General features: G+C 42.6%; 1 non-coding gene across 1 annotated transcript; it reads left to right on the forward strand.

Annotated features, from left to right (window-relative positions):
* Nucleotides 1-22329: 22329 nt before the first annotated feature.
* Nucleotides 22330-22436, forward strand: LOC112438305 (U6 spliceosomal RNA). The gene has a single exon (XR_003026761.1). It is a non-coding gene; the product is annotated as a U6 spliceosomal RNA (small nuclear RNA).
* The last annotated feature ends 224 nt before the right edge of the window (nucleotides 22437-22660 follow it).

The following is a 22660-nucleotide window of genomic DNA, read 5'->3' on the forward strand; positions in this document are numbered from 1 at the left end:
ACAGGGATTTAAACAGTCTTTATTACTTTATTATAATTTGTAGGATATGTCCCAAGTTTTCTGAAATAAACATGATTTATTTTTACAATTTTTTTTTTTTTTTTTTGGAGACAGAGTCTCACTCTGTTGCCCAGGCTGGAGAGCAGTGGTGCAATCTGGGCTCCCACTGCAACCTCTGCCTACCGGGTTCAGGCGATTCTCCTGCCTAAGCCTCTTGAGTAGCTGGGATTACAGGCAAGCGCCACCATGTCTGGCTAATTTTTGTATTTTTAGTAAAGATGGGGTTTCACCATGTTGGCCAGGCTGGTCTCAAACTCCCGACCTCATGATCTGCCTGCCTTGGCTTCCCAAAGTGCTGGAACTATAGGCGTGAACTACGGTGCCTGGCCATAATTTTTTTCCTTTAAAGAAGTTGTTGGAAGCAAATTAAGTTTTGTATTTGTCATCTGAGTCTATTACAGGAATATTGGGAAAACGATTTCTGACTCATCTGATGAGCTCATCAAGCAATAAATAATAACTCACATGTAAATTTTCTAGCTTGACTTCCTGCCTCCTCCATCTGCTGGGACTCCTTACAGTTTGTTAGGCCACCTGACTCAACTAAGTATAAGTAAACGAAATTTCACACATTCATTTTTTTCTTGTTACAAATATTTAATAATCTGCTGCTATGTTCCAAGTACTCTACTAAATCCATTAAAGATAAAGGAATCACTTAAATTTTCTCTGTCCTAACGGGGCTTAGTACAGTTGGTCTTCTGTTTCTATGGATTCCAGATCTGTGGATTCAACCAACCATGAGACAAAAATATTTTTTTAAAAAAGAAAAAAGAGGAAAAAAATGGTTGTGTCTGTACTGAGCATGTATAGACTTTTTTCTTGCTGCTATTTCCCAGACAATGTAGTGTAACAACTATTTACATACTATTTACATTGCACTGGGTACTATAAGTAACCACGAGATGATTTAAAGTATACAGGAGGATATGCAAATACTATACCATTTTATTTTATTTTATTTTATTTTATTTTGAGACAGAGTTTTGCTCTTGTTGCCCAGGCTGGTGCTCAGCTCACTGCAGCCTCCACCTCCTGCGTTCAAACAATTCTCCTGTCTCAGCCTCCTGAGTAGCTGAGATTACAGGTGAATGACACCACGCCCGGCTAATTTTTGTATTTTTAGTAGAGACGGGGGTTTCATTGTATTGGTCAGGCTGGTCTGGAACTCCTGACCTCAGCTGATCCACCTGCCTCATCCTCTCAAAGTGCTAGGATTACAGGCGTGAGCCACCGTGCCTGGCCTACTATACCATTTTATAGGAAGGACTTGAACACTGATACGGTTTGGCTCTGCATCCCCACCAAAATCTCATCTTGAATTGTATTCCCATAATTCCCATGTGTTGTGGGAGGGACCTGGTGGGAGATAATTTGAATCATGGGGACGGTTTCCCCCATACTGTTCTCATGGTAGTGAATAAGTCTTATGAAATCTAATGGTTTTATCATGGTTTTTGCATCTTCCTCATTCCATACTGTTCTCATGGTAGTGAATAAGTCTCACGAGAGCTGATGATTTTATCATGGTTTTTGCATCTTCCTCATTTTTCTCTTGCTGCCACCATGTAAGAAGTGCCTTTCGCCTCCCACCATGATTCTGAGGCCTCCCTAGCCATGTTGAACTGTAAGTTCAATTAAACCTCTTTTTCTACCCAGTCTTGGGTTTGTCTTTATCAGTAGCATGAAAACCAACTAATACCAACATCCATGGATTTTGGTATGGATGTTCAAGTACCTCATATAAAATGAGGTCCAGAAACCAATCCCCCGTGGATACCAAGGGATAACTCTGTGACATATAAAGATTCAGGATTTGGCTGTCAAGTTCAACCACGCCAACTCTCAATATTTCTGTGCTCCAGCTACCCCAGATTATTCCCCCCCTACTTTTCTCATGCTGTTTCCTCACTTGGAATTCCTTTCTCTTCTTATCCACCCATAAAAATGCTACTTATTAGCTGAGTATGGTGGTGCACACCTGTCGTCCCAGATCAGATACCCAGTAGGCTAAGGCAGAAAAATCTCTTGAGCTCAGCAATTCAAGGCCAGCCTGGGCAATATAGTGAGAACCCAGCTCTGGAAAAAAAAAAAAAAAAAAGCTTATATTTCATATAGTTTTGTGAGAACTTCTCTGATTCTCCTATTTCCTCTAACATTCCATGAGCACTTCAAATGTAGCTCTAACTTGGCACATTCTTCCTGCTGCTTTGTTTTTGTTTGTCGTTTTTTTCCAAAAGCAAAGATGATGGCATGATTGCTGTCTGCATTAAATACTGCAATTATGATCTTAGTGAACAGGAAAAATAGAAATTCAAGCACCTATATTTTCGAACAACACACTCCACACAATACTTTTACCATTGCTATATTGGTTAGTAGATGGAAAAACTGAATATTGGGGAAAATTGTCCTGGCAATCTTGGGCAAGTACAGGACCCTGCTGGCTATAGACCACTGTACCTGTTTAAAAGTTCCTATCAAAGAGACTTGCTGGTTTCATTGAGGCTAAGGGGTGATTTACAGAGACTTTAGGAAATTAATGGACCACAAAAATTCAGAAACCAAAAGAGGCAACCTAGCAGGAGACGAGCAAACAGGACCCGATAGTGTCCCTGAGGGCTCTGTCCACTTGCGTAAATTATATCTTATTCTTATTTCCACAGGTTACCTTCCAATCACCAAGCTTTGCTCTATAGGACTGTGTTCTCCTGAGGAGGTGCCTCTTTCTACTTTGCACAGAGAGGCTGAGTAAGTTCCAGCTGCCCCTGTAAGCAGAACAGGTTTCATTCCTTTTCCCAGGCTCCCCCATCAGCTCACTCTTCTTCTATGATGAGGAGTGGGTGAGGGGATTATGGGGAGGCAGGCAGTGTTCCTTCTATATTTCTCCTCCCTGGGATATGCAGTTAAAATCCTTTCCACCTTTCTTGACTACATGAAGAATTTCCTATGTGGAATTCCCACCTATAATCATCTTATGTAGTTCTGACAACCACTTGGTGGTATTCTTCCTCTCATTTTATAAACTCATGGTAAATTATGCTGAGAAAATGGAGCCAGCAAGAATTGACTAATCATTCTGGAATTTTGGATGAAATGAGAAAAAGTTTGAGGTGCAAAGTCAGAGGCCTTTTTTTGAATGAGAGACTTGAACTTGTTGAGAGGACAGTAGTTCTCAAACTTGAGTATGTATCAGAATCACCTGGAGAGCTTATTAGGCCTTAGTCAGCTGGGCTGCATGCCCAGAGTTTCTGATTCACTAGATCCGGGGTGGGGCAGGAAAATTTGCCTTTCTAACACATTCCCACATGATGCTGATGCTGTTGAGACCTCACTCTGAGAATCTGTTATAGGCTAAGTCAAGGAAGGCAAAATATGGCTGACTGCCTGTTTTTGTATCACTCCTGAACTAAGAATGGATTTTACATTTTACATCTTTGAAAACAATATTTTGTTCATGTGAAATATGAAATTAAAATTTCATTGTCCGTAAAGTTTTATTGGAACACAGACACACATTTATTATTTATTGTCGATTGTTTTCATGTTGTAACAGCAGAGTTGAATAGTTGTGACAGAGATAGTAAGGCCTACTAATACAGTTTAGATATTTGTCCCCTCCAAATCTCATGTTGAAATATAATCCCCATGTTGGAGGTGGGGCCTGGTGGGAGGTGACTGGGAAATGGAGGCTCTTTCATGAATGGTTTAGCACCATCCTTTCGGTGATACGTTAGCTCTTACTCAGTTCACTTGAAATGTGATTGTTTAGGCTGGGCACGGTAGCTCACGCCTGTAATCCCAGCATTTTGGGAGGCTGAGGCGGGCGGTTCACCTGAGGTCAGGAGTTCGAGACCAGCCTGGCCACATGGTGAAACCCTGTCTCTACTAAAAATACAAAAATTAGCTGGGCATGGTGGCATGTGCCTATAATCCCAGCTACTCAGGAGGATGAGGTAGGAGAATTGCTTAAACCTGGGAGATGGAGGTTGCAGTCAACTGAGATGGAGATTGTGCCTGGTGATCATGCTTGGGATCACTCCAGCCTGGGTGACAGAGCAGGACTCCATCTCGTCTCAAAAAAAAAAAAAAAAAAAAGTGTGGTTGTTTAAAAGAGTGTGACAGGCTGGGTACAATGGCTCATGCCTATAATCCTAGCATTTTGGGAGGCTGAGGTGGAAGAATTGCTTGAGCCTAAAAGTTTGAGACTAACCTGGGGCAATATGGTGAGACCCCATCTCTCCAAAAAAATCAAAAACATTTGCTAGATGTGGTGGCTCAAGCCTGTAGTTCCAGCTACTCAGAGAGGTAGAAGGATTGCTTGAGCACAGGAAGTTGAGGCTGCAGTGAGCCCTGATGGCACCACTGTATTCCAGCCTCGGTGACAGATGGAGACCCTGTCTCCAAGTAAATAAATAAATAAAATAAAAAAGTGTGATGCCTCCCCGTTCACTCTCTTGCTGCCACTCTCACCATGTGACATGCCTGCTCCAGCTTTGCCTCCCACCATAAGTAAGAGCTCCTTGAGGCTTTACCAGAAGCACGATGCTTGTTGTACAGCCTGCAGAACTGTGAGCCAATTAAAGCTCTTTTATTTATAAGTTACCCAGCCTCCAAAATTTCTTTATAGTGCCCAATTTCTTTATAGTGGCAAAAATTTCTTTATAGTAAAAACAACCTGACACACCTACAAAGCCTAAAATATTAACTATGTGATACTTCACAGAAAAAGTTTGACATCCCCCTGGGCTAAGTTAATGAGGGTAGTTGAGATGGAGAAATTACTAATGCAGGAGAGAGATAGCTAAGTGAAGGGGCAGCATTCTTTGTGGAGCAATAAGGAATGCAGTTAAGAAAGAGGAATATCTTATTCTCTAAAATTGGAGATAAGTTGGTGAGAATTAGGGAGAATCTAGGTAAAATTATAGGTGTGTGACTTGGTTGAAATTTGATGAAGGTCACTTGATAGAAGTGAAAAGAGAGGGGAGTTGATAAAATTGGCTAAGGTTTAGATTAATCTTTAAAGCGGAATAGGAGAAATTGCTAAAAGACCTCATTGAGGTTGAGGGTTGTTAATTTTTAGCGGTACATTTGCATAATGATTATCATTTTATTCAATTGTGCTTATTGTCCCAATGTAAGAGTAGAGAAGGCAATTGTAGAATTGACCCAGAACTTAAAGATAGGTATGCCTTGGAATCAAGGCTGTTCATGAAAAAATTGTGCATATGATCCACTATATAAGAGTATCCTGTGTTCAGAAGGAAAAGAGGTTGGGAGAAGATTGGGAGAAATGAAAGAATAAGAAGTAGAAGAACAGTCTTGTGAGAGTCAAAAGGACTGTCTAGTGGGTGCTTGAAAGATGAGAGTCCTTGTCAGAGGATGAGTTATTATAGTTTGGAATATAATTAATGGATTAATAAAGTAATTCCAGATGATGACACGGTTCAGGAATGATCACAAGAATGAGTAGCTGAATGAAGGAGAAATGGTAATGAGTGAAGTTGCAGGCATCAAGAAACTAGGAAGCTAAAGTGTTAGAAGCGTTATCCACTGAACATTGAAAACTACCAAGTATTCCAAGAATGCAAGCATGTAAAATATACAGATGTCAGAGAAAGAATAACTCTCAAAAGGACAGTGACACTTCAAGGAGAGTGAAGGCCTGGAAGTGCTATTAGGAGTGAGGAAAATCTTAACCTCACTTACCCAGCTTTAGGTATATAGGATGGGGAAAAAAACATTAACGAGACTATAGGGGAAATGTTCTTGAGTCAAAGCTGAGTCTTAATCATGACTAGGAATTGAGGTAGTATTCTATGAGTTTGGGATGCAAAGAGGGTACAGGTATAAGAGGGAAGGAATAATAAGGCAATATGGGAACGAGGGTATTGGGAAAAACCTGTTTTTGTTCCTGGTCATTTATGCCAACTCTGTAATATCTAGTGTGGTTGAACAATTATAATGGCCCCATGTGGGATGGCCCTAAGTCTCAAGATGGAGTCAGATGGTGAGGTCTGGATGCTGAGGCTAGTGCAGTTAAAGGACTTAGATTGAGAGTTGTGGACCTTATCTCGTAGGAGTTTTAGGCTGATGCAGGCTGAAGCCTGGTAAGTGAGGATTTCATAGTGAAGAATTTCCTTAATTACTCAATTGACAAATGATTGTTAAATAACTAGTTATGTTTCAGGCAATGTAAGATACTTAATGAACACAGAAATGAATTAATACAGGATTGCTGTCTTTGTGCATGTAAAAAGTTTAGTGTAAGAGTATGATAAATGAACACAATGTAATATTAACTTTTTTTCTGTTAAAATTTACTTATTTGTTCATTTATTTATTAATTTTTGAGACAGGGTCTCACTTTGTCACCCAGGCTGGAGTGCAGTGGCATGATCTCGGCTCACTGTAGCCTTGACCTCCCAGGCTCAAACCATCCTTTTGCCTCAGCTTCTGGAATAGCTGAGACAACAGGTGTGTGCCACCACACCTGGCTAATTTTTGTATTTTTTGTAGAGACAGGACGGGGTTGGGCCGTGCAATCTGCCTGCCTCGGTCTCCAAGAGTGTTGAGATTACAGGTGTGAGTCACTGTTCCTGGCAAAATTTACTTTTTAATATCATTTTATATTATTTGCCTGCACTGTGAAAAACAGCAGACAGAACAATGTAGAATTAAAAGTGTAGTGGAGGGACACGTGTGAGTTAATGGGAGGAGTACACACCCCATTTGAAATAAAGGAAAGCTTCCTGTTTGAGGTCTTCATTGAAACTTAAGAGATGATTTGGATTTAGGCCAAGCTGGGTAGAATGGAGGTGCTGAGAGTTCAGGAAGAGGAAATGGGAGATTGTAAGCAAAATGAAAGTGTAAATGTCTAGAGTTTTAAGGGAATGGGCATATTTACAAATTTGTTTAGAATGTTGGGGTGGAATGTCTTATGGCTGGAAGAGTTCAGAAATGAGACAGGCGCTCTAAAAGCCAAGTTTGGTCTTTTTTCATGAGGGTTTCGGTGAGTCACTGAGAATTTTTAAGCCAGGAAATGACATGATGAAATTACTTTTTTTTTTTTTTGAGACAGAGTCTTTCTGTATCACCCAGACTGGAGTGCAGTGGCGTAATCTTGGCTAACTGTAACCTCTACCTCCTCGGTTCAAGCAATTCTCGTTCCTCAGCCTCTGGAGTAACTGGGAATACAGGCACGCGCCACCATGCCCGGCCTATTTTTGTATTTTTAGTAGAGATGGAGTTTCATCTGTTGACCAGGTTGGTCTCGAACTCCCTGCCTCAAGTGATCCACCCGCCTCAGCCTTCTAAAGTTCTGGGATTACAAGTCTGAGCCACTGTGCCCGGCCCAAAGTTACCATTTAAGAAAGTTTATTTTGGCCGGGCATGGTGGCCCATGCCTATAATCCCAGTGCTTTTGGAGGCTGAGGCAGGCAGATCACTTGAGGCCAGGAGTTCGAGACCAGCCTGGGCAACATGATGAAACGTTGTCTCTACTAAAAATACAAAAATCAGCCAGGCATGGTGCCACATGCCTGTAATCCCAGCTACTCAGAAGGCTGAGGCATAAGAATCGCTTGAGCCTGGGAGGTCTAGGCTGCAGTGAGCCGACATCTTGCTACCGCACTACAGTCTGGGTGACAGAGCATGACTCTGTCTCAATAAAGAAAAGAAAGAAAGAAAGTTCATTTTGGTGGCAGTATGGAGAATGAACTGAAACAAACACTCCCCTCCCTAATTACTCACAATACAATACTTGGCACTTTAATTGTAGCATTTCTCAAGCACTCTTTTATATTAAAGATGTTTGTGTAAACTGTCTTCCCTACTACTTTATGAGCTCTCAGGTGCCAGAAAGCCTGTTTTATTCAAAGGCATAATATCTCCTCTCATTACTTAGGATTTTCTTCAATCTACTAGATCATCAGTAAGTGCTTGTATGAATATCAATATACTCTTTTATAGACAGCAATCTTTCACATTTAATTGTTTCCCTGTTCCTCAGGCCCTGATTCACTCTTCCCTAGAGTGAGAAATCAACATCATTTCTTGTAGATATGGTACCCAAAATCAGGATTGACAATCTGACAAAATATATTTTTCTTTAATTTTGAATTTATGTATATATCAAGTCTGCAAGAATTAAGTTACATTTGGTTATATATTTTTGTTTTCATCCAAAAGAGGAAGATTATATAAAACTGGGACTGCTTTGGGAAGCCTAAGATGCATGGTTTCTATGCTATTGTACATCAGGGACTTGGAGAGAACATGATGAGGTCACCTGTTTTGTGAGTTGAGGCGGTGTGATCTGCGTTCCCCAAGTCTGAATCATGTTGAATAAACTGATCATTAACTTTCCAGACTATAATCCTTAGAGAGCAAATTTGGAGTACAGAGTGGTCAGCAGTCTTAACACTTCTTTTCCTGACTCATCTGAATAGTCAAATAGGAGAGAATAGAAATATATATTGCTCTGCATGGGTGTTTTTTGTTTGTTTGTTTGTTTTGTTGTTGTTGTTGTTTTTTGACGGAGTCTCGCTCTGTCGCCCTGGCTGGAGTGCAGTGGCACATCGGCTCACTGCAACCTCTGCCTCCTGGGTTCAAGCGATTCTCATGTCTCAGCCTCCCAAGTAGCTGGGATTACAGGCATGTGCCACCACGCCTGGCTAATTTGTATTTTTAGTAGAGATGGGGTTTCACCATGTTGGTCAGGCTGGACTCGAATTCCTGACCTCAAGTGATCCACCCACCTCAGCCTCCCAAAGTGCTGGGATTACAGGTGTGAGCCACGGCACCCAGCCTCTGCATGGATTTGAGGCCTATGTGCCTTCTCAATTCATAAAACCTGTTCTCAGACTTCTGAGGTGTTATCACTAGGGATTTCCTAGACTGAATTAATCACCTATTATCAAAAGCAATATTAGGCCTGAACGATATGGCTGATGTTAAGCCTTGCACCTGCAAAATGCTCAGAGTTTTTGTGGTTGAAATTTTACCCTAGGAGCCCAGATAAAATGATACTTTGACCTCAGAGACCTCCTCTGTTTCTCCTGTGGGACATTCCAGACAGCCTTATCCCCTCTGCCCCTAGTCCCTCTCTAAGATTACTTGCCATGGATTTCTGAGTTTTCTAGTTTTCTGTGTCTTATTTTTTTCTATCAGACCATCAGCTCTATGAGGCCACAGCCTCAGTCACATTTGCATTTGTATCTGTAGGGACCAAGGGAAAACTTGCCCTTAGCCCTTTGAAGTTTCTCTGAAGCTGGGCACTTTGGGAGGCCAAGGCAGGAGGATCGCTTAAGGCCAGGAGTTTGAGGCCAGCCTGCGCAATGTAGTGAGACATCATCTCTACAAAAATTTAAAAAAATTAGCCAAGTATAGAGGCACAATGCCTATAGTCCCAGCTACTAGGGAGGCTGAGGTGGGGGAAATGATGGAGGTTGCAGTGAGCTGAATTCAAGCCACTGCTATCCAGCCTGGGAAGCAGAGTGAGACCCTGTCAAAAAAGGAAAGAAAAGAAAGAAAGAAGGAAAGAGAGAGACAGAAAAACAGAAAAAGAAAAAAATACCATGAAGTTTTCTGAAAAGCAACTGAGAAAATGTAGATTAACAGGAGAAAAGGCATGCAAAATCTATTAATGTGCTGGGCACAGGGGGAGAATCACAGGGTGATCACCCAACAACTCAGTGGTACAGAAGCTTCTGTACCCTGTTTCATGGGGTGGGGGGAAGGATGGAGGAATGAATAGGCCCAATGCTCAGACTATGGTTCTCTGTGGGAGCTGATTGGGAGTAACTCCAAAGTTGAGAGGCATAACAAAGGTTTTTTATTATTATGTAGATGAAGCCCCTCAGGTAATCTCTTGAAGCTGCCCTCAGAAAAACAAATGAAAATTCTGTCTGGACGTGATGAAGACTCCTGGTCTCTTCTATTCTCTGGTGGTTGATCTTTCCTGGTCATTTGATGAGATTTTCTAGGGAGGGAGTCTTAAAACAATTGCATTTCTTTTGGAAAGATGCTTTCTTAATCAGATAAGGAAATTCCCGAGAGAGTCCCTTCTGGTGGCTTGGAAAAGAGGACTAGAGAGACCAGGCGTTGGGGAAAAGTGAGAGAGAGATTTTGGTTCTGAGACCTATTCTGATGAAATGGATAGGAGGCAGGGAAATACTGGATAGAAGATGGCAGCCCCAGGGAGGGCCCCACCCTCAAGCCTGGAACTTCGGCTCAAAGTGAGAACATGCATTCTTGTTTTCCTACTTGAATGTTGCTTTTTGGCCCGCCCCGCCCCTGAGTACCCGTAAAAACCCCAGGCTCCACTGGCAGAGCAGCAGAGCAGAACAGCAGAGAAGGAGGGAAGAGAAGAAGCAGCTGGACATTGGAGAGAAGCAGCTTGACTTCAGAGGGACAACTTGACAGCAGGACTTTGGAGAAGAGTTTGGCCAGGGATGGAACTGAGCTGGCCGAACTCCAAGGGAAGACTACCTTCCCACTCCATCCTTCTCACTCCATCCCCTTTCTAGCTGCCCATCCTGCTGAGAGTCACTTTCATAGGCAATAAAATCCCCCACATTTACCATCTTCAATTCGTTCATGTGACTTGATTCTTCTGCATGCCGAACAAGAGCTTGGTATACAGACAGCTGTCACACTGAGCTGTTAAGCACTTAAGCCATTTGTAGACAGCAAAGTTAAAAGAGCACACTGTCACACGTACCCTCTGGGGCTCTAGGGGTTGCAGGTACCCCCAAGATGCTGCCAGGGGCCACATGGAGTTCTGCTCCTGTCAGCTCCCAGAAGCACTTACCTTGGCCCCTGCACCTGCCCACTCACATGCTCCCCCTCCCACGAGGGGTTGAGAGCTGTGGGCTGAGTAAATGAGCCAACCCCTTCACAAGTCCTGCAAAGGGGTCAAGGAAACTATTCTGTTTCACTGAGGCCTTTCAATTTTCAAAAGCACTCAGCAAGCCGAAGTCCATATTTTGGGGAATCGTTTTCTGCCCCCCAACATATCCCTCAATGTGCTTGGTATAGTGCTGTGTATGTGTCTGTGTGTTAAGTATTTGCTAAACATAAATTTAACTGAATTTACCTTTATATGGTTAGGCAAATAAGATAAATTATAAACCAATATAAAGTTTGTGAAAAACTTTAGCTCCATTTTATCCTTATGTTAGGATGACAACCCTGCCCCCCGCCCCCTCAGTTAGCTATGCTACAAGACTGGCCTTGGCCAAAGAAAAAGAAAAAAATTGAAATTGGAAAGTAAAAGTTGCTAGTGGTAAGAGGTAATAAAGAAATAGAAATAGATCCAGAAGACACAGAAAGCTCTTTCTAGAGCAAGAAAAGGAGGTAAACAGAATTCACACTGGATCTCAAGGCAGTGCTCAAGTGGTTAAGAGAGGGGAATACAGAACATATATCTGCACAGTTCTGAGGATGTTTTAATCATCATAATTTCAGTGGCACTGGAGAAGGTGTGAACCCCAAATACCTGAGACAGGACTCAGTTAATTTAGAAAGTTTATTTTGCCATGGTTGAGGACCCGCACCCGTGATACAGCCTCAGGATGTCCTGACTACATGTGCCCAAGGTGGTCAGAGCACAGCTTGATTTTATACATTTTAGGAAGACATGAGACATCAGTCAACATATATAAGATGAACAATGGTTTGGTCCAGAGAGGCGGGACAACTCAAAGCAAAGGCGGGACAACTTGAAGTGGGGAGGGGGCTTCCAGGTCATAGGTAGATAAGAGACAAATGGTTACATTCTTTTGAGTTTCTTATTAGCCTCTCCAAAGGAGGCAATTAGATGTGCATTTATCTCAGTGAGCAGAGGGGTGACTTTGAATAGAATGGGAGGCAGGTTTGCCCTAAGCACTTCCCAGCTTGACTTTTCCCTTTGGCTTAGTGATTTTGGGGCCCCAAGATTTATTTTCCTTTTACAAAGGCAAGTCGACCTAGGGGCAGTTCTCTTCCCCCTCATTGTGTACCTCCTAAAAGACCCATTACTTGGAGAGGTTTCTCAGTGAGAGCAGTGTGGAGCCAGAGGTGAGAGAGGGCAGAGGTACCAAACGTAGGAAAACTACTGTGTGTGCTATAATCCCTCTCCAGTTTTTCAGTAAACTTACTAAATTTACAAAATCACAAGGGTGACTACATTTCTGGAGAAAAGGGGCTAAATGTAGAATGTTATGTATGGGTTAAGGAAATAGACTAATAAAGGGTTGTGATTATTACAGTTTTAGCAAGATCCCTAGAGGAGAGTTGCTGATGCTACTTGAGAATGCATCTGTCCCTGGAGGCTGGAAGATCAACTGAAGGAGGGAGAAATGTTGTTTACCCCGAGGTTGCATGAGGAGGGGCCAAGAAGATTTAGTGTGGGTTTCTTGGGATCCCAGGAAGAGGGAAGGAAATGGATTCTCTGGGTATAAAGTCAAAAACAAACTGTTTTACCTCTTTACTCTCACATATCACAAAACAGTTCTGTGACCAGCTATGTGGAGATTTTCTGTGTTAGAAACAAGTGCTTGGCGTAGCCAAAAGAAACCGGCACTTAGACAGAAAATTTCTCAGCAAGGCAGCTTCACTTCTGCAGAAGGGTGCTGCTTGCGCCTGATGCATTCACAAGAGCACACTGAACAAAGGAGGGAAGGAGCTTTTAACCCTAACGCAGTTCCTGTTTCTGTGTCCTTCCCCTATTGGCTGGGGTTGGATGCACAATCTAAGCTGATCCTGACTGGCTGGGACTTAAACCTTCTCAAATAAGGTAAATGCACGATTTGCGAAAAGAAAAAGGGGGGAAGAAGGGGGTAGAGTTGATTTAAAACTTTTACAGCTTATGACCAGGAAGTTGAGGCTTTGAAGAGGAACTTAGTTGTCCCAACATTCTGCATACACCAAACAATTCTCCAGAAGACACCAACTATGTGTCCTCTAATTCGATTCAATCCTGATGTTATTTGCCTGGAATTAGTGTCAGATCCCACAGGTTAAGGGGTCAGTGCCACAAGACTGTCCTTCAGATGTCAATTACAAGTCCCAGATTGTTACCTGTGCTTCTGACTGACTGGCTATGGTTCAAGGTTCCAGCTGGGCATGGTGGCTCATGCCTGTAATCCCAGCACTTTTGGAGGCCTAAGTGGGAGGATTACTTGAACCCAGCAGTTCAAGACCAGCCTGGGCAATAGGGCAACAGGTCTTTTGTGAGACCACATCTCTACAACAACAACAACAAAAATAAAATAAAATAAAATTTCTGGGTGTGGTGGCCCATACCTGTATGCCTAGGTACTCCAGAGGCTGAGGTGGGAGAACTGCTTGAGCCCAGGAGGTTGAGGCTGCAGTGAGCTGAGATAGCACCACTGCCCTCCTGCCTGGGCAACAGAGCCAGACCCTATCTCAATCAATTAATCGGGGTTCCCATATCTCCTTTCCTTGGATTCCATTAATTTGGCAGGGTGGCTCACAGAACTCAGGGAAATACTTTACTTACATTTTCCAATTATAAGGGATAATATAAAGCATACAGATGAATAGCCAGATGAAGAGACGGATACGATAAGGTATAAGGTTGTGGATCTTCCATCCCTTCTCTGGCACAACACCCTCCTTCCCAGTACTTCCAAGTGTCCAGCAACTTGGAAGCTTATCGCATCTCACTTGGTCTTTCCAGTGACTGACCCCATCCTGAGGCTATCTAGGGGCTCCACCGTAAGGTTACCTCATTAGCACAAACTCAGCTGTGAGCAAAAGGGCTTATTAAGAGTAACAAAATAAACTTTTATCACTTAGAAAATTCCAAGAGTTTTAGGAGCTCTGTACAAAAGACAAATATTATAATGAAAGATGCTTTTGTCACCCTTAACGCTAAGGAAACTAGAATAATTTAGGAGCTCTGTGTCAGGAAGCTGGAATGAAAGCCAAAAACAATAGACAGTTGGCCTTTTGTATTCATGAGTTCTGCATCCACAGATTCAACCAACCACTGATCAAAAATACTCCAAAGAAATTTGTGTCTGTACCGAACATGTACAGACCTTTTTTTCTTGTTATTATTCCCTAAACAATGCAGTATAACAACTATTTACATAGCATTTACTTGTATTGGGTGTTATTAAGTAATCTAGGTATGATTTAAAGTGTACGGAAGTTCTTCCTGGCTGTTTCTGGGGAAAAAGAATATACAGTATACACATCCTCTGGGGAAGATGTGTGTAGGTTATATCCAAATACTATGCCATTTTATGTAAGAGTCTTGAGCATCTGCTGGCTTTAGTATCCACTATTGGGTCCTGGAACCAATTACCCATGGATAACCAGAGACAACTGTATTGCTTTTCTTTTTTAAAAAAATAAAAATAAGAAAAAAATTTATTACAAGCCCACAACTAACATCATAACTGTATTTCTTTTTTCTTTTTTTTAGAGGTTGGGTCTCGCTATGTTGCCCAGACTAGTCTTGAACTCCTGGGCTCAAGTAATCATCCTGCCTCAGCCTCCTCAGTTGTTGGAAATATGGGCACGAGCCATCATGCCTGGCCCAACAACAGTATTTCTTATTGCACACTGGGGCTGGTTAACAGGCTGGGACTTCTGAGAACTCTGAGAAACAGCTCAGGCCTTGCCTAAAAAATGGGGGCAAGGCAAGCCGGCTGCTGGGTACCAGCAGCAATGACAGAGACAGATTGTAAGGAAGCAGATCTTAGGATCGCAAAAGGTTTATTAGAAAGAAAAAATGAAATTAAAAAAATAATAATAATAAAAGAAAGAAGCAGATCTACGTGGGTAGGGCTGCTTGCAAGAAGCCAGGCTGTTGTGAAGCAGTATGGTGAGCCTGGGGTGAGTGATGACGGGATTGTGCAGATGGGTCAGGAGGTTGCAGCAATTTGTAGTGACTGGGAAGTTGAAAGACAAGGTTGGGAGGATACCCAAGTATTTGTGAGCTACCCCACCCCTTAAAGATTCTCCTTTCTTTGAGGAGAAAACAAGATCTAAGTTAGAAGTACCCAGAATGTGGATATAGTGGGTGTGGGGCAGGGGCTGGAGTTGGTAGAAACAATAGAAACCTTGTCCTCCTAGCTGCATCCATAGGCTGTCCTGGCCCAGGGGAAATAAACTGTGACACTAGGCGTTCCCAACCCCCGAGCTGCAGACCAGTACCAGTCTGTGGCCTGTTAGGAACCGGGCTGGCAAGTGAGCATTACTGCCTGAGCTCTGCCTCCTCTCAGATCAGTGGCAGCCTTAGATTCTCATAGGAGCACAAACCCTATTGTGAGCTGCACATGCAGGGGATCTAGGTTGTGCACTCCTTATGAGAATCTAATGCCTGATGATCGGAGGTGGAACAGTTTCATCCCAAAATCATTTCTGCCCACCCTGTTAGCAGTGGAAGAGATCGGAGTTACCCTGAGTTACCAGCAGCTATCCATACAGGTCTGCAGCAACTTTAGTCCTTGCCTCCTCAGAAGGAAGAACTCAATGAAGGGGCATAAAGCAGAAAAAGAGACCGAAGCAAGTTCCAGAGCAGGAATGGAAGTTTATTTAAAAAGGCTTTAAGTCAGGAAATAAAGAAAAGAACCCTTGGAAGAGATCCAAGTGGGTGCCTGAAGGTCGAAGAGAGAAAAAGAATATCAAGTCCCCATTTAACCATGATCCTAGGATTTTTATAGGCTTGCCTCTTTCCCAAGATTCTTCCCTTAGGGTGGGCTTTCGCATGTGCAGTGCTTTCCTTACTCTTTGGGACTGAGCACACACAGGGTGTTTAGGGAGCTATACACAGGCGCATCTGAGTTTTTTTTCCTTTTTTCGGTGGCGTTTGTCCCTGGAACATCATACTTTGCCATTTTGTCTCGCTCTCTGTTTTTTGTTTTTGTTTTTTTTTTTGAGACAGGGTCTCTCTCTGTCGCCCAGGCTGGAGTGCAGTGGCGGGATCTCAGCTCACTGCAACCTCTGCCTCCTGGGTTCAAGCGATTCTCCTGCCTCAGCCTCCTGAGTAGCTGGGACTACAGGGGCAGTGCCACCACGACCGGCTAATTTTTGTATTTTTTAGTAGAGACGGGGTTTCACCATATTGGCCAGGCTGATCTCTAACTCCTGACCTTGTGATCCGCCTGCCTCGGCCTCCCAAGTGCTGGGATTACAGGCACGAGCCACCGCATCTAGCCTGCCATTTTGTCTCTTAACACGCATGCGCATGCCCGAGAAGCTGCTGTTCCATGGGGTCTGCATTCAATTAACACTTTTAATGTTAACAGGTGTGGACCATGAGGGGCCTGTCTCTCCTGGCTGCCTAATTATCATTTTTAGCGAAGCAATGTGATAATTGCTGAACCATCACCTGACATTCCTAGTGGGTCGGGAGAGCCCTCTCCTGCCCTGCTCATGCCTATATAACTACACCCCCAGCCCCACCACCAGCCGAGGAAATATTGTCTTCCATGAATCTGGTCCCTGGTGCCAAAAAGGTTGGGGACTGCTGTGTTACACTGTCAGAAGTTAGAAGAAAGGAAGGGAACTATGGTTATTGTTAAAATATTGTAACTAGCTTGAATTTTATCATGGCTAGTAGAACAATAGAACACTTGTGCTCCACTCTCTTGCATGTGAGAGGGGAGAGAGAAAGTTATGTTATCTAGCTTCTAGAATTATGATTTTAGTACTAACAATAGTCAGTATTTATTGAGTACTTACTATGTGCCAGGCATCACATTTAAGTATCCTGACAACCCTCAAGTAGGTTCTCCTGTTATCATTTTACAGACGAGAAACTGATATTTTGAAAGGTTTATTAACAGCTCGGAAGTGGCCAGATTAAGATTCCAACTCTGCTCTATCCATCTGTGAAGACTGTGCTCCTGACTGCTGGGCTATGTTGCTTAGTCTGTGCTTGAACAATAAGAGATCCTATCTGTGCATATCCTGCCCTAGGCGAGCCTTCAGGTGTGTAAGGCACTCTGACTTGGGAGACAGGTTTTCACTCGCTTCTTGAGGTCGTAAAGAGGAGAGGCTGGAACTGACTCAACAAAGGCCCTATCCAGCTTTGTCCTGAGGGGATCAAGTTCCTTTGGGAATGGGGAATAGGCAAGGAGGAGAAAATATGAGGGCTTTGAGAGGAAAGAATAAGAAAATCCCAGACTGTAACTTGTGAGCAAGGGTTTGTCCTTCCTGCCAGCAGCATTCTCATACATCTCTCTCTAAGGACTCCATTTATTCATCATGTGGGACTCCCTCTCCCATTAATTCAATCCAAAATAATGATCAATGTTTGGGTGAAATGGGAATGCATTAAAGGGTTTTAAAAAGGGGAGTTTAAGACTTTACATTTTAAAATGATTACTCTGGCAGGCTGGTTGTAAAGCAGCTCAAGATTTTTTATAACCAACTTTTTTCCCATCCTCTGTAATTCAGCGGTAAGGGGAGAGAGGAAAGAAGAAAGTTCAATACCTTCCCTCTTTCACTATCCCCTAAAGTTCTAAGATTTCCCAAAATATGTCTCTCCCTGCTCACTTCAGCAATTTACTTGACCCATTCTGGAATCCCAGCCAAATTTACCTTCTCTCTGCCCCATTAGGGGCTCCTTAGGATCTTAACAGAAGGCTTAATGCAAAGAGGGCCTTGCACTTGTACTAATATTGAGACAGAGTAGGGACAGGACTTGGTCCCTCCACCCCCGTTAATACATAATTTTCCTCTTTTTCTGTCCTACCTGCTGACCCGGGGACCTTGAAGAAACTAAGATAAGCAGCATCCCACCATCTTAGTCAAGGCAGCATACCCACTGATCTCAGGACTTTGAAGAAACTAAGACAAGTAGCATCCCACCCTAAGTCTTACTCAAGGAAGTCAACTCTATCATCCACACACATACAAGACCAGAAGAATGATGATCTTTACCCTATAGAGTTGCCTCATTATAACACTAAAATCTCCTGCCCAGAATTTTTGTATTTTTAGTAGATATGGGGTTTCACCATGTTGGCCAGGGTGGTCTCAAACTCTGACCTTTGGTGATCGGCCTGCCTTGGCCCTCCAAACTGCTGGGATTACAGGCTTGAGCCACTGTGCCAGGCCTGATCCTTCCTCCTTTAGATTCCCAAGTAGCTGAGACTACAAGCATGCACCACCATGCCTGGCTAATTTTTAAATTTTCTGTAGAGACGGAGTCTTGCTATGTTTATCAGGCTGGTCTTGATCTCCTGGCTCCAATCGATCTCTGGCTTTTGCTTCCCAAAGCACTGGGATTACAGGCATAACACACCACACCCAGACTGGATTCAAAGACTTTCTGATTTGCAATTGGTTAAAGAGGTTAAGCTTTGTACAAAAATTTGAGATCAGCAGAAAAGAATGTTACCTCTGCCTTGTGGGTGTGACCTCCTTCAGGCCCCTCAGGAAGAGATTCAGAACAGCCATCAGAGTTCAGTCCTTGGTTCCTCCTTAGCTGAGCTCTATGTGCCGGCAGATCCATTTGGTGGGGATCTGGGTCTCCGACAATTCAGGGACATATGTTAAGATGTTATCTTTAGTTTCTATAGAGAACAAAACATCTGACTCTAACTTCCTTGGCTACTGTTTTATTATTATTATTTCTTTTTATTTTTTGAGATGGAGTTTCACTCTTGTTGCTCAGTCTGGAGTGCAGTGGCGTGATCTTGGCTCACTGCAACCTCTGCCTTCCAGTTTCAAGCGATTCTCCTGCCTCAGCCTCCCGAGTAACAAGCTATTCATTTACTTCTCAAGGCTAGCTAGGTGCCTGGAATTTCCCTAGAAGGAACTCAAGATTTTCCTTTATTTCCATGCTAGGGGAGAGGGGAGGGGACCCACAGGCCTCAAAGAGGGGTCTCTGTTCTGTCTGTTTTACCCATAGCTCTTGGTAGTTTTTTTAGGGGGGGAGGGGCGGGGCGGCAGTGGAGATGTTTCTCTTTCTCTCTTTTTTTTAAAAATAAAGTCACAATCTGTTCCCCATTTGTCTTATTGATGACTCTTCAGGATGGACACAGTAACGACAGAGACAGGAGGCAGCCAAGAGTCTCCCAGTGAAACCCCTCCTTCAAGCCTAAAACAGTCTGAAGGCTGAAAAACCAGAGTGCTAGTCTGGATGAAGCCTGCCCTTTCCCAACCGATTCTTTCTGAATAATGGCCACCTGCGCAGTGGGAGGACTGGGTGGAGCCTCGGGAAGTTCACGCTATTTGCAGTGGCGAGGATCCTGGCATCTCCTGTTCCTGTCTGGTGACCTGGGATTCAATCTTTGTGGAGGAAAACCTGCTAGCCGGCCTCTCTTTCAGTTTGCTGGAGTTCCTGTTTCCCTTTTTTTTTTCCTTTTCACCCAATAAACCCTGCCGTACTAACCTTACAGTGTGTCCCTGTGCCTAAATTATCCTGGTCATTTGACAAGAACCTGTTTTTTTTCTACATCAGTAACAGCAATAGCTAGTACACACGTCCTTACTTCATGTACTGCTCTGCACTGTTCCAAGCACTTTAGTCATTTAGTCCTTATTACATCCTTCTGAAGAAGGTACTATCATTACTCCAATTTACAGATAAAGAAACATGATTCTGCTGAAAGAGGGAAAACAAACAAACGAACAAAAAAACCAGAAGCACAGGATGGTTAAATCACTTGTCCAAGGTCCACAGCTAATAAATACCCTTAAACAGTATGCATAACTTACAAAGAATAATTTGGAGCAATTTTAGAGCACCAAAACATCAATGTCCATTTATCTTAAGATGAGTTTAATTTTGTGCAACTCTATATTGCTTCAACTATCTGGATGGAGCTATTTCACTATTTCTCACCCCCATTTCCTTTTATGGAAAACAGCACAAACAAATAGAGGACTCAGGAGTTCTTTAGTCACATAAGAACAGACCAAGCCAAAGTGAAACACTGTTAAAATACCAGATGAGTGTGAACATTATGCAACATTTTCAGAAATTAAGTGTTCTACAAAGACACTGGCTTGTTACCAGTCTTATCACCTATAGGTGTGTCTCTGGCCCTTGTTATGGTAATTATTTCCTGTTTTGCTTTTGTTCCCACTCACCTGAAATGAGTCACTCAGATAACTCAGAAATTTGCCTTTATAGCCAGAAAGCTCTAAGGAGGAATGAAAGGAACTGAACTCTGAACAAACTATTGAAAGGAGACCCACTGCTGAAACTTCAAATTTAGTTCCAAGGAGAGATAAATAATGAAATAGTGTTAAAATAATCCATTGCTACATTGTCAGAGCAATCCTACACTGGATTCTCTCCCACCAAGCACACACACAGGTTTGTTAGAATAACCACCACAGGACCGGAGTGGTGGCTCACTTCTGTAATCCCCGCTGAGGCTGAGGAGAGTGGATCACTTGAGGCCAGGAGTTCAAGACCAGCCTGGCCAACATGATGAAACTGTGTTGCTACTAAAAATACAAAAATTAGCCAGGTGTGGTGGCATGTGCCTGTAATGCCAGCTACTCAGGAGGCTGAGGCACAAGAATCACCTGAACACAGGAGGCAGAGGTTGTAGCAGTGAGCCAAGATTGCACCACTGCACTCCAGCCTGGGCGACAGAGTGAGATCCTGTCTTGGAAAAAAAAAAAAAAAAACCCCACCACAGTACTGATACTGATTTTGTGATAGGTCACAACAAAACCACTCAATCTTTCTGCTTCCTGTTGTTCCTGGATCAAACTGAGGGCCAGGCTGCTATTTCTCATGGCCCAGTAATGAGATGCAGATGAACTGGGGAGGAAGAGAGTTTTTATTTCTGTAACTGATTACAGGGAGAAGGCCTGGAAATTATCACCAGACCAACTCAAAATTACGAAGTTTTTCAGAGCTTATATACCTTCTAAGCTATATGTTTTCGTGTAAGTGTGCATTCATCTAAAGACATAAGTGATTAACTTCTTTTAATCTATAACTAAGGTCTGGGTCCTGGAGACCTTCTTCTGGAGCCTCAGTAAGTTTACTCAATCTAAATGGGTCCAAGTGCCAAGTGCTGGGTTGATTGCACTTATCTTGTCTCCTGCTAAATCACAGAGTTTTGGGGAGTTCCTTCAGATTTCCAATAAACTTGTTTGTGGAGGCCTGGAGAGTTTCTTCAGACCCTCAATAAAACTTGTGCAATCCTAAATGGGCCCTGTTAAGAATTCTTTCATTATTTTGTCATGCTTTAAGGCTCAGGAAAGGCCTAAGCAAAACTCATGGTGGACTTTTGTTATATTGCAGCATTTGTATAAGGGCACTAGCTTTTAATATTTAACTTAACCAGTCAGTCAGTACTAAAAAAGTTGTTATGGAGGCCTGCCACACTGTTGCAGTGATGTGATAGAGCCAGACTAATGCCACTCACACAAATCATCAACTTTTAACTTGATTATATAACTCTAGAGCTGTAATGAAAAGGCTTTCATAGATCATCTAGGTAAGAGGATGGTAAGTTTTTTTCCATTTTACCAGTAGATTCTTGTTTTTATTTGTTTCCTTTGTAAAATTGCTTAATTATTATTATTTTTAGAAGCAATGTCTTGGTCTGTTGTCCAGGCTGTTGTGCAGTGGCATGATCATAATTCACTGCAGCCTTGAACTCCTGAGCTCAAGGGATCCTCCTGCATCAGCCTCCTGAGTAGCTGGAACTATAGGCACATGCCACCATGCCTGGCTAATTATTTTATTTTATTTTTTTTGTAGAGACAGGGTCTTGCTTATTTGCCCAGGCTAGTAATTCATTTTTTAATTGACAAATGACAAATTGTATATGTTTATGGTGTACAATGTGATGTTTTGAGATATGAATACATTGTGGAATGATTAAATCAAGCTAATTGACATATTCATCACCCCACATACTTAAATGTGTGAAGATAACATTTAAAATCTATTCTCTAATAATTTTCAAATATACTCTACCTTATTATTAATTATAGTTATCATGTTGCAAAATAGATCTCCACAACTTATTACTCCTAACTTCAACTTTGTATCTTTTGACCAACATCTACCCATTTCCTCCTCCTCCCCAGTCACCTCCATTCCCAGCCCTGGTAAACACTACATGCCAAAAATAAAATTCTAAGCCCTCTAGCTGACTGATGGGTCCTCCCCTTTGCCCAGGGCATTCCAAAGTTATCCTGAAAAACTAGTTCAGGCCATAACAGGGAGTGGGGGTCAGACATGCCTCATTATGCCCTCCTCCCTGTTGGAGTTCAGGTACAGCTGTCCAGCATTAACATCAACACAGAACCCTTAAGACTGATAGAATAGTGCTTGCTTTGGCAGCACATATAGTAAACTTGGAATGATACGGAGAAGATTAGCATGGCCCCTATGCAAAGATGACATGCAAAGTCATGAAGCATTCCATAAAAAAAAAAGACTGATAGAACAGAGTTTTTAAGTCTGATAAGAAACATTTACAATCTATTCTCTCTGAAGCCTGCTATCTGGAGGCTTCATCTGCTTGATTAAAATCTTGGTCTCCACAACCACTTACCATAACCCAGACATTTCTTTCTATTGATTCCAGGTCTTTAGATAATAACTCTTTCAACCAACTGCCAAAAAGAAAATCTTTGAATCTGCCTGTGATCTTGA

Source organism: Pan paniscus, chromosome 1 (assembly GCF_029289425.2).
Source record: "Pan paniscus chromosome 1, NHGRI_mPanPan1-v2.0_pri, whole genome shotgun sequence".
NCBI lineage: Eukaryota > Metazoa > Chordata > Mammalia > Primates > Hominidae > Pan > Pan paniscus.